This window comes from Mus caroli, unplaced genomic scaffold, assembly GCF_978045245.1.
Source record: "Mus caroli unplaced genomic scaffold, Mus_caroli_1 scaffold_4, whole genome shotgun sequence".
NCBI classification, from domain to species: Eukaryota; Metazoa; Chordata; class Mammalia; order Rodentia; family Muridae; genus Mus; species Mus caroli.
This window is the reverse complement of record NW_028227259.1, coordinates 143,113,444-143,125,714: the sequence shown is the minus strand read 5'-3', so window position 1 is coordinate 143,125,714 and position 12,271 is coordinate 143,113,444.

Here is a 12,271-nt window from a genome sequence, read left to right as displayed (position 1 = left end):
TTTACTTGCCGAGGTAAGTAGCCCCCTCTGTTGGTAGATGGCCCCATGGATATGAGCTGCCTTCCATCTACTACTGTTGCTCCTGTGACAAAGCTGCTGCCATCTGTGTACCAGGCAGGCACACCTGGCCAAGGCTGATCAGTCAGATCTCTCCTTGTTCCAGTTTCCTCAGCCAGGACATCAGCACATTGATGTACAGGAGTGGAGTCATCCGCCAAGGAGCAGTAAACTCTGGTAGTGGGTATAGTCACATGCTGACCCAGAGTAAGCTTGTCAGCATCTTTAACAAGCAGGGCTGCCTTTATGCTGTCAAAGGCTTTTTGGTGTTTTTCAGTCCAGGTGAATGGGACTTTTTCTTTCTGCAAAAGCCCGCCGTCCCCAGAAACTCACGTACTTGGCGCGGGGTGGTGGGGGTTGGGATCAGCATCACAGTCTTTTTTCTGGCCTCGGTGAGCCACCGCTTTTCGTCGTCTCGGCACCTCGGTCTCTGCCTTTAGCCAACCGCAGGGCTTGGGTTAGTGCCAAGAGTTCATGTTTTCCAGAGCATTAGTCAGCCATCGGTCAGGGGGCTGAACCACACTTCTAGGGCATGTGCCAAGTTTTGTCTCAGAGTCAGTTTATCTGCGTCCTTGACCAGAAACCACTTATGTGCAGACAAGCAGGTCATCTTACAGTCACCAGATCTAATTTTCACAAGTATGCCACCGGTCTTTTTCAGGGTCCCAATCTCTGAGTAAGAACCTCTTTGGCAATACTTTTGTTCTCAGTCACATCTAGGAGTCCCAAAGTTAGGGACAACATTAGGGCAGTCTCAATAGCATCTAAGGCCATCCAAGGTTGTTCTTTCTACTTTTTATACGAAGGGCTGTTTATCTTTTTAATTCAGCAAAACCTGGAATCCACAGTTTGCAAAGGCCTGCAGTGTCCAGGAACCTTTTAAACTTGCTTTGCACTGGTCAGTGGAGGAATATGAAACACAGTCTCTTTTTAGCTGCATTTAACAGGTAGGCCACCGGTCTCTTTTAAGGACTCAGCTTCTGTGTTAGCACCCCTTCTGCTTTTTCTTACTTTTAGCCACGAGCAGGTGAAGGGTTTGGTCATGAGGGGGGGCTCCTCTTTTTCTTGTTAGGACAGTCTCTCACCCAGTGCTCTTTTTCTTTAACAGATAACAGTAAACACTTTGATCTTCAGCCAAAAGCTTGCTTTTGTTGCCGGGTACTAAGTTTTCTAGCTTCCCTGACTTTTGTGGCCGGCATTTCATTTCTCTTATCTTTTTTGAAAATTTTCTGGCTCCTTATTTCTTACAGATCATCTCTAAGTGCTAGTATTATTAGCAAGTGTCTCTCTTTCTATCTATATATATATATCTCTTTCTTGTCTTTGCTTACTTTGAATGTTATCCAATTATTACATCTATATTCTGTCACTTAACTTTTTTCATAGTTCGACTACCCTGGTTTATTTTTCTGTCTTACAGCACATTTCTGATTCTGACTCTGGTCTCTGTACTTGCCAGCCTCATTTTACTGGTTCCTCTTTTAAATATTTCTCATTTCAGACCTAATTTTCTTTATCTCTATTTTTACCTCTTTTCACTGTTAACCTATCTCTTCTGAGTCTGCTGAAGCTTTGCTCTCAGCTCTTTTTTGCAGACCTCTATCCTTCATCAGAGCCTGGCAGTTAGACCCGTTGGTGCTCCTTACCTTGTATATCTCCCTCACCGGAGCTTAAAACAGATTCACTGCTAGCAGCTCAGGGCGATGCCTGAGAAGAGAAAACACACGGGGCAGAGAAGGGAGTGCAGCTCTATTTGGCCGCACACTGATATCTCAAAATGAACACAATTTTTTTCTGTTAACAGTTAGCAAGAGACAGGATACAGGGGACAGGAGAATGAGCCTTTCTCCCACCCAGGAGGCAGGCAAAGGCTGAGTCTCCGCCGCGCGCCACAGCGGAAATGTGGGAGTGGCAAACAAACGCTGGCAGGCAGAGGAACCAATTTAACTATTTAACTACCTGATAGACGCCCTGTGTTCTCTGCACTGTCTTTGGGGAGGGAGCACGCAGCCGGGCCGGCACAAGGGAGTGCGGGTAGACTCTGGGGGGGGGGACCAAAAGAGGGACGCTGTAGTCGGCCCCTCCCCAGCTGTGGCAGGCTTCACAGCCACTCCGGGACTGGCAGGCGGGGGCCGGCAGGCCGCTGCACTCACTATCAGCATTTCACAACTCGGGGCACAGACAGCCTCTGCTTCTGCTGTGTCTGCAGAAGCCAGAACCTCAGCACCACTGCTGCTATCAAAGCCCTACCCGCGCTGCCAAAGCCGGAAATTCTTAGCCCAGCTCTGCAATCTCAGAGCTCTTTTGAGCAGTCTGGGACTCACCAGCACTGAGTTTTTAAATTCTGTCCTGACGTCAGTCCAAGTCTACAGTCGGCAAAGGGTTAACACACACACACACACACACACACAGTCTGTCATGTGGCCACAAACAAGCACACTCGTCCACGCCTGGACTTACACAACCAGCCAAACACTATTTTCTGACGGGGTCGGATTTCACATTGACTCCTTTTCCTGATAGGGGTGGGATTCCACATCCACTCCCGCTCTGGCAGAGAGAACTCTCTCTCTCTTTCACTCTGCCAGGCAACAGCCAGGTCTTTTTGACTGTTCTGTACCCTGGGCACTCCTTCCAGGGTCTCCCTTGGAACATCTTTTTGGGGTGCAAACTGTGAGGCCATAGACAGTCGTCCTCTCACAGCCACTGCCAGAATAAACCCACAATCTCAGAATACACAAATGCAGCAGTTCCACACCTACACACCCAGCAGATTGTCCCATTTCTAGAATAATAGCAGACACAACAAGAGTGGACATGACAAAAGCAGACACGAGACTGAGACAAAAAGAAAAAACCAAAGCACGAGGTGGGACTCGAACCCACGATCTCGCACCCTGAAGCACGAGGTGGGACTCGAACCCACGATCTCGCACAGAGGCACGAGGTGGGACTCGAACCCACGATCTCGCAACCTGAAGCACGAGGTGGGACTCGAACCCACGATCTCGCACCCTGCAGCACGAGGTGGGACTCGAACCCACGATCTCGCAACCTGAAGCACGAGGTGGGACTCGAACCCACGATCTCGCACCGAGGGGTCCACTAAGCGTCCTTAGTCCTCCCCTTGTCCTCCTGGGACGTCTCCCAGGGCGCACAGACGGTGGACACCTGGACACGTCTATCCTTCCACACCCTACGCTCCTACCCGGAGCGCGGTCTCACTGTGCACATTGCACACTGAGCGTCTGCCAAACCAAAACAGCGATCGCACCAGATCAGAAACTAACAGAACACAGACACCAGACCAAAGCAGAACAGTAAATCTTACTTCTGAGTGAGTCCAGGACTTCTGGGTAGACGCGCTGATTCCCGGCCAATGCACCAAATGAAAGACTCCAAACTCCCAAAGGGAGGCACTTACTCAAGCCTCGGGTCAGCCGCGCACCCAAGAAGACACTGAGACCGGTACTTAAGATGTATAGATAGTAAGATTTAATACAGCAACGACAAGAAAGCAGACAAAACAAACAAAAAGCACATATATACCAGATATCTGGGGCCGGACCTCATGCAGCCTGCAAGGTGCAGAGGAGATCTGGCCCCTAGCCCAAATTTTCACAGGCTTTTATAGGTAGGAGGCAAGGGGGGGAGCAGGGCAGGGAAAATACAGTTTTTACGTCACTAAGTGATTCAACCAAGGGTTTTTCCAAAGTGCTTTTGCAACCGCGTCCCACACTTTGGCCATGTACTTGATTCATTGAAACTGAGGTTTTTACTCACACCCTTTATCTCAAAAATGTCCCTGGCACAGTCCTTAGTTGGGAGGGGTAGGACTGGGTTCGTTCCAGGAAATCCTTATCTCAGAAATGTCCCCGGAACAGTTTTCATTTGAGAGGGGGTCTGACTCTGGTGTGAGAGTTCAGAATGTACTCTGGGGTGAGTGTTCTGGTGGTCAGTAATTTTCCTCTTTCACAAGCAGGAGAAGAAGAGCGAGTCTTCCTTCTTCCATTGTCCTTATGTAGGCCTCCTGCAAAGGTATGGCCCAAATTAAAGGTGTTTAGACCCAAGCTGTTCATTACTTGGAACTTGCTTTGTCCCAGGCTGGCCTTGAACTCAGAGATCTGTTTGCACCTGTCTCCTGGAATTAAAGGTATATACCAACAGGAGCTTTCCGGTCTCCCTCTCCATCCTGGAGCTAAGGTTGTTCCATAGCTCTCCACACCCAAATCCCACTGGGAAAGAACAGGTCTCCAAGGAGTGCTGACACACCTAACATCACAGCTCTCTGAACCTCATTACTGCCCAGAGAGAGTTGGTCTCCCAGGAGTGCTGTCACACCTAAGATCACAGGCTCACAGGTCCACAGGAGGGACAAGCTCCAGTCAGAGACAGCAAGACCAACTAACAATAGAGATAACCAGATGGTAAGAGGTGAGCCCAAGAACATAAGCAACAGAAACCAAGGCTACTTGTCATCATCAGATCCCAGTTGTCTCACCACAGCAAGCTCTGGATACCCTACCAACCAGAAAAGCAAGATTTGGGTTTAAAATTATATCTCATGATGATGACAGAGGACTTTAAGAAGGACATAAATAACTCCCTTAAAGAAATACAGCAGAACACAGGTAAAAAGGTAGAAGCCCTTAAAGAGGAATCACAAAAATTCCTTAAAGAGTTACAGGAAAACACAACCAAACAGGTGAAAGAATTGAACAAAACCGTCCAGGATCTAAAAATGGAAATAGAAACAATAAAGAAATCACGAAGGGAGAGAGACAATTTTAGATTTAGAAAACCTAGTAAAGAGATCAGAAGTTATAGATGCAAGCATCACCAACAGAATATAAGAGATGGAAGAGAGAATCTCAGGTGGAGAAGATACCATAGAAAACATTGGCACAACAGTCAAAGAAAATGCAAAATTAAAAAAGCTCCTAACCCCAAATACTCAGGAAATCCAGGACACAAAGAGAAGAACAAACCTATGGACAATAGGTATAGAAGAGAGGGAAAGATTCTCAACTTAAAGGGCGAGTAAATATCTCCAACAAAATTATAGAAGAAAACTTCCCTAACCTAAAGAGAGAGAGATGCCCATGAACATACAAGAAGCCTACAGAACTCCAAATAGATTGTACCATAAAAGAAATTCCTCCCATCACATAATAATCAAAATACCAAATGCAAAAAGGAAAGAATATTAAAAGTAGGAAGGGAAAAAGGTCAAGTAACATACAAAGGCAGACCTATCAGAATTATATCAGATTTCTCACCAGAAACTATGAAAGCCAGGAGATCCTGGGCAGATGTCATACAGACCATAAAATAACACAAATGCCAGTCCAGGCTACTATACTCAGCAACACCCTCCATTAACATAATGGAGAATCCAAGATATTCCACGGCAAAACCAAATTTACACAATATCTTTCCACAAATCCAGCCCTACAAAGGATAAAAGATGGAAAACTGCAACACAAGGAGGGAAACTACTCCCAAGAAAAAGCAAGAAATAAATCTTTCAAGAAATCCAAAAAAGGATAGCCACACAAACTTACTTCCACTTCTAACAACATAAATAACGGGAAGCAACAATCACTGGTCCTTACTATCTCTTAACATCAATGGACTCAATTCCCCAATAAAAAAGACATAGACTAAGAGACTGGATACATAAACAGGACCCAGAATTTTGCTGCACACAGGAAATGCACCTCAGTGACAAAGACAGACACTACCTCAGAGTAAAAGGCTGGAAAAAAAATTTCAAGCAAATGGTCCTAAGGAACAAGCTTAAATAGCCATTTTAATATAGAATAAAATCACTTTCAATGAAACGTTATTAAAAAAGAGGAGGAAGGACATTTCATTCTCATCGAAGGAAAATCTACCAAGATAAACTCTCAGTTCTGAACATCTATGCTTCCAATGCAAGGGCACCCACATTCATAAGAGAAACTTTACTAAGGCTCAAAGCACACATTGCACCTCCCAAAATAATACTGGGAGACTTCAACACCTTACTCTCTTCAATGGACAGATCATGGAAACAGAAACTAAATAGAGACACAGTGAAACTAACAGACATTATGAACCAAGTGGATTTAACAGATATCTATATAACATTTCATCCTAAAACAAAATAATATACCTTCTCCTCAGCACCTCGCGGTTCCTTCTCCAAAACTGAACATATAATCGGTCACAAAAACAAGCCTCAACAGATACAAGAAGATTGAAATAATCCCATGCGTCCTATCAGGTCACTGTGGACTAAGGCTGGTCTTCAACAACAACAAAAACAGCAGAAAGCACGAATACACATGGAAGCTGAACAACACTCCATGATAACTTGGTCAAGGAAGAAATAAAGAAAGAAATTGAAGACTTTTTCAATTCAATGAAAATTAAGGCACAACATACCCAAATGTATGTGATACAATGAAAGCAGTGCTAAGAGGAAAACTCATAGCTCTGAGTTCCTCAAAAAACAAACTGAAGAGAGTATACACTAGCAGCTTGACAGCACACCTGAAAACACTAGAACAAAAAGAAGCAAATACACCCAAGAGTTGTAGAATCAAATTCAGGGCTGAAATCAACCAAGCAGAAACAAAAAGAACTATACGAAGAATCAACAAAACCAGGACCTGGTTCTTTGAGAAAATCAACAAAATAGATAAACCCCTAGCCAGTCTAACCAGAGGGCACAAAGACAGAATCCAAATTTACAAAATGAGAAATGAAAAGGGAGATATAAACAACAAAAACTGAGGAAATTTGTAAAATCATCAGAACTTATTACAAAAGCCTATACTTAACAAAACTAGAAAATCTGGGTGAAATGGACAATGTTCTAGACACATACCAGGTACCAAAGTTAAACCAGGATCAGATAAACCATATACACAATTCAATAACCAACCCCTAAAGAAATAGAAGCAGTCAATAAAACCTCCCAACCTAAAAAAGTCCAGGACCAGATGGTTTTAGTGTAGAATTCTATCAGACCTTCAAAGTAGAACCAATACCAATACTCTTCAATCTATTCCATATAATAGAAATAGAAGGAACACTACCAAATTCTTCGTATGAAGCCACAGTCACACTGATATGTAAACCACAAGAGATCATTGAATCAATTAATTGTTCCATGAGTAGTACAGTTTGAGGGTACTAACATCAATTTTAAACAGCTTTTGATTAGTCTAGATAGACATCATGCTTCCCTTACAATCATGTAACTTTCTACTAGTTCAGTAGCCATTTGTCTTAGGCAATAGAGTACACTTTAGCTGATTCTGCCACATGTTGGCCGCCAGATGTGGGGTAAAAAGTGGGGACTCTGCATCTGCTCAGGGCTAGGGTCACTTGACGAGGCAGAACTTGGGAAGTCTGACTGCATGGAACCCCCAACGGAACTGCCGGGTGGGCTTTGGACTGTGAGAAACCTTGGGATCCCACTCTTGGGGTAGGGAAGGCACAGTCTGAGGTCTTGGTGGACCTGCCGGAGTCAGGCTCTGATTCTTGGGTTGCTTTATCACGATGTTCCTCCTGGGGACTCTGGCAAGCATACGAGGGTTTTAAGGAGGTCTCTGGATGTGGGGTTGGGAATTTTTCTGCTTAGGTTCATTTTAGTTCTGAGAAAAAAAATCATATAGGGGTTCTCTGGGCTTTTGATGGAGAGAGAGCAGGGAGGAGGTGGGGGTCTTGTGACCCTGAGGGTGGAGTGAGCCTATTCCAAGCTTGGGTTGCACAGATGCAGACCTGCTCATAGTACCCTGCTAGCTGAATTGCCTGCTGTGCTCTAGTGGAAAAGTCTTCCTGGCCAAAGAGTTCATTAAAGCCCCATGGAGTGTCACTTCTGCTCTGGTTTTGCCTGACTTGTTGATGGCATTAATCTCAAAATAAGGCTTCCCATTCCAAAAACATTGGTCCAAGAAGGGCAGAACGACAAATATCTCTCCAATCTTGGAGGGTATTTAAGTTGGCAATATGGCTTTGTAGGAGAGATTTTGTCCAGGATGCATGGATGGTATCTTCCTTTACTGCCTGCCTGAGTTCTTTTAAGTTGGAGGCTTGGAGTGGGTACCAATTAAGGGGTTTATTTCGGCTGGGGTTGACATTCACTGGGAATGCCTGGGCAGTTTGGGTTTTTAGTTTTGTATCAGACTCCTGAGTAGCGTGGGAGTCGGGGTTAGTTTTTGCAAGAGATTCTCGAATATTATAAAGTTGTTGGGTGGTAGCTGGTGGGGGGTAAGGGACTATGGAGTTAGGCGGGGCTTCATCTATGAGTTTTGAAGGTATGGCTTGGAGAAGTGGGAGGAGAGATGACTCTCTCTGGGGGAGGTGGTAGCTCCTTTGTTTTTTTTTAATAGAGCCTTGCCTTTGAGTGGGAGAGGGAGGGGCCAGAGGAGCAGAAGGCTTAATTAGTTTTTTCTCTGAGGCATAAAGAGGCACGGGTGGGTAGATGGAGTGAAATGGAGTGGTTTTTAGGACCTTGATCCTTGGGTTCATCTGACTGAGGGCGCTCAGCAGCTGTGTTGCTATCAGTGTGTCCTATTTTAGATGGCCCTATGCACTGCCTAAGTGCGGCTATGATTGGCAAAATTTCACAGGAGGGTCTTTTTCCTTCTCGGGTATCTTTGTTTTTGATGAGAGAAGCTACTCTGATCCATGAGTCCGGATTATAAATATTATCATTGGCCATGCATGGCGCTATCTGAAGGACTTCCTCCCACAATAAGGAGGCTTGGTTTTGGCAATCTTTATTCAGTGTTTTAGTAGGGCACGAGTTTCCCTGGCCTGGGGTGATTTTTTATGTGATGGTGAGTTGCCCATGATAGAAAAAAGGAGAAGCGCATGTCCAATGGGAATGTACCCTTGGCCTATTTGGCTTTGGGGCAATTCCACAAAGGTCCAAAACGCTAAGCCTTCCAGCAGATTTAAGAACTGGCAGCCGTCCTGTGGCTCTTAAGTGGCTGCTGTGTTACCGGGTTTTTGTTTTGTTTTAAGGAGAAGTTAGATAGTCTTTGCCAATGCCTGTTGCAGGCTGTCGGGATATAGACAGAGGCCAGAGGGACCTTCGGCCAACACCAGAGAGTAACTCTGGCCAGGAGGCTTCAGTTGTCCCTTTAGCTGGTCTAAATCCATGAGATGGCGCTGACCTAAAATAGAAAAAGTAGAAAAAGACAGATTGTTTCCAGAGATGTGGGGGCTCATCTTCCTGCAGTATCCATTCTGTCTGGTTGTGTTTGTTCAAGCCCCATGTCGGGGAGCAAGATGTGGGCCTGGGTACCAGAGTTTTCCACGGAGATCTCTGTCCAGGCCGGGTGCAAGGGTTCCAGCAAAGGGAAGCAAGTGCAGGCAGGAAGATGAAGTCTCTGCTGTGCCTTCCAGGTCTCTCTGAGCCACTTTAAACTGAGTCAGGTCGGGCTGGGTGGACAAAAAGCTGACTATCCAGTGAGGAGTGGAGTGGGACCTCAGGTAACTCTTCAGGAGAGAAGATCTCTTCCCAAGTGTTACATACAGCTCTTGGAACAAATGACTCAGACTAAGGAATAGTTCTCGCATCCCTTTAATTCCCTGGATGGGTTTATATACAGTACTGGGGGTGATTCAGGGTTTGACAGCAGGTAACTCTCATTGGCTTGGGCTGAGAATTTGGAGGAAACCTTATTTGCATGTGGGAAGGCTTGGTGCTCTTCCTACATGGCGGATAGACACACACCTCTCCTGTTGGGGCTGTGGGGGCAGTAACTTCAACAGGAGCCAGGGGTCCAGGAGACATGATCAAATGCCTTCTGTCTCATGTAGGTGGAAACTACAACCCACGGGGTCCCACTGGGGTTCAAGACCTCAGCTTGACTGGAGACCAGGCTGTCTGTGCACAGCCCATTGCTCCAGAGTGGGCAGCAAGTAGGCAGGCATGGCGCAGGATCAGTGGCTGAAAGCTTACATCAGATCCATAAGCAGACCTCAGGGAAGGAGAGAGGTTGTTGGGCCTAGCATGGGCCTCTGAGACCTCAAAGTTTACTGGAATTGACACCCTTGCTCCAACAAAGGCACACCTCTTAATCCTTCCCAAAACCGTTTCACCAACTGGGGACTAAGTCATTCAACTATATGAGACTATGGGGGCCATCATTATTCAAACCGATACACTAACTGAACTCTAAGAAAAATATTGTAAAAATATAAAGATGAGCTAGAGACGGCTTAATGGTTAAAAACACTGGCTGCTCTTGTGGAGGACCTGGGTTTGATAACAAGCACCCACAAAAGGGCTCATAACCATCTGTTAACTCTAATTGCACATGGAATCTGATGCCCTCTTCTGGCCCCTTTGGACACTGCCTGCAGTTACTGCACAGACATCTATGTAGACAAAACACCCTGACTTCCTCAGGGCTCTCTAAGGAATGGAACTACTAGAATGAATACACACACACACACACACACACACACACACACACACACGCTCAAAAGCATAAACATTTATTAAAAAGCTCTATTATGGTGGTTCACAGGCTATGGTCCAGCTAACCCAGCAAAGGCTCTCTTCTTATGGAAAGTCCAAGGATGTGGTGGCTGCAGTCAACCCTATCTAGTGCTGAAGTCTGAGGCAATTCCTAGAGAGTTGCTGGTCCTCAGTCTCCACTGGAATCCCAAAGCAGCGGCTAAGACCAGAGAGAGCAAGGGCAAGCAGGCAAAACCCAAAAGCTTCCTTTTTCCATGTTCTTTTGTGTGGGTTGCCACCAGAACTGGTGTGTTGGAAATGTAAGGTGAGTCTCCCACCTCAAATGATCCAATCAATAAAATCTCTCACCACTGAATGACTGCATTGGTGTTAATTGATTAGAGATGCAGTCAGATTGACAACCCAGTTTAGCCACCACATACCCATACATAAAGAAATATAAAATAATTATTAAAAAACAAAACAAAACAGCTTAAATGTAAAAAATGGTATCTCCCTCTAGGTGGTGACATGCCCTGTTTCTTCCCTTAAATTGTTTAGCCAGTTCCGTAGGCCAGGGATCTAGCTAGCACCTATAGGATCCTGGTTCACCCAAAGATAATGTACTTTTTTCTTATTATTCTTTTTTGAATTTTTTAGACAGAGTTTCTCTGTATAGTGCTGGCTATACTAGAACATACTCTATAAACCGGGCTGGCCTAGAACTCAGAAGTCTGCAGCCTCTCTCTCCCACATGCTGGGATTAAAGGCTTGAGCCAGCAATTGCTGGCTGTAATGTACTTTAAAGGAGCCCCTACCTCCTCCTCTACCCACACCCAGCAGAGATCCCACAAGTCAAGCCACCATGAGGTTCTGCAGTCTCTGCCTGCTTTTCTGAAGGCTGATTTTTAAAGTCAGAGTCATGTTTTTTCTCTCATCTTTTTCATTACGATGTGGCCAGGGTCCTTGGTTTGCTTTTAAAGTCTTTGGGCTTCCTCTTTTTCTGACGTTTCCTCTGCACCAAACAAACCCCTCCCTGCATCCCTAGTCGGCTTGACAAGGACAGGGCATCTTGACAAGTTGTCCTTTTCCTGTTCCCCACAGGGCAGTTGGAGGGTCCCTGAAGGAACACAGAATTCTCTGATTTAGGACAGTCCCTCATTAAGTTAGCTGCAATCCCCCCCACATCAGTGAGGAGAGTGGAATCTCTCCCGCAGGGATGGCAACACAGGCAGGATTTGGGAGGCTTCTCATTATGTGCCTCTTGGAATCCACCAGCTGCTACTGATGGAGCAGGGATTCTCCAGTCTGGAGACATAGGAGTTAGTTGCTCTCATAGGACTTGTTCATATTTGTCCACATTATAGTTTCACATGAATTCAGGGAAACTAAGTTTCATTGTTGACGGTAGTACTAACATGAGCGCCAATTCCTGATCCACTGTAGAGAGTTGCTGTGAATTTTTGGCTGCACCGCTTCGTGCTCCCAGCGGATCTCAAGTACGCACCCAGGAGCTATCTCAGATCCTCAAATGGTTAGTATTAAAATGCCTTGACCAGTTCAAAGGTTGGGCACTCCTAAACCTTCCCCTGCTACCCCAGGTCCAGTGGGGAAATGGCAGGGGGCCTTTACCCAAAAACTCACATGGCTGGTTGGCTTTATCTCCTGCTGCTACTGCATTCCCTTCTTCTTCTCCCATCCAGGTGATTCTCTCTCCATCCTACCCTCACAACGGTAAGTGTCCCACCC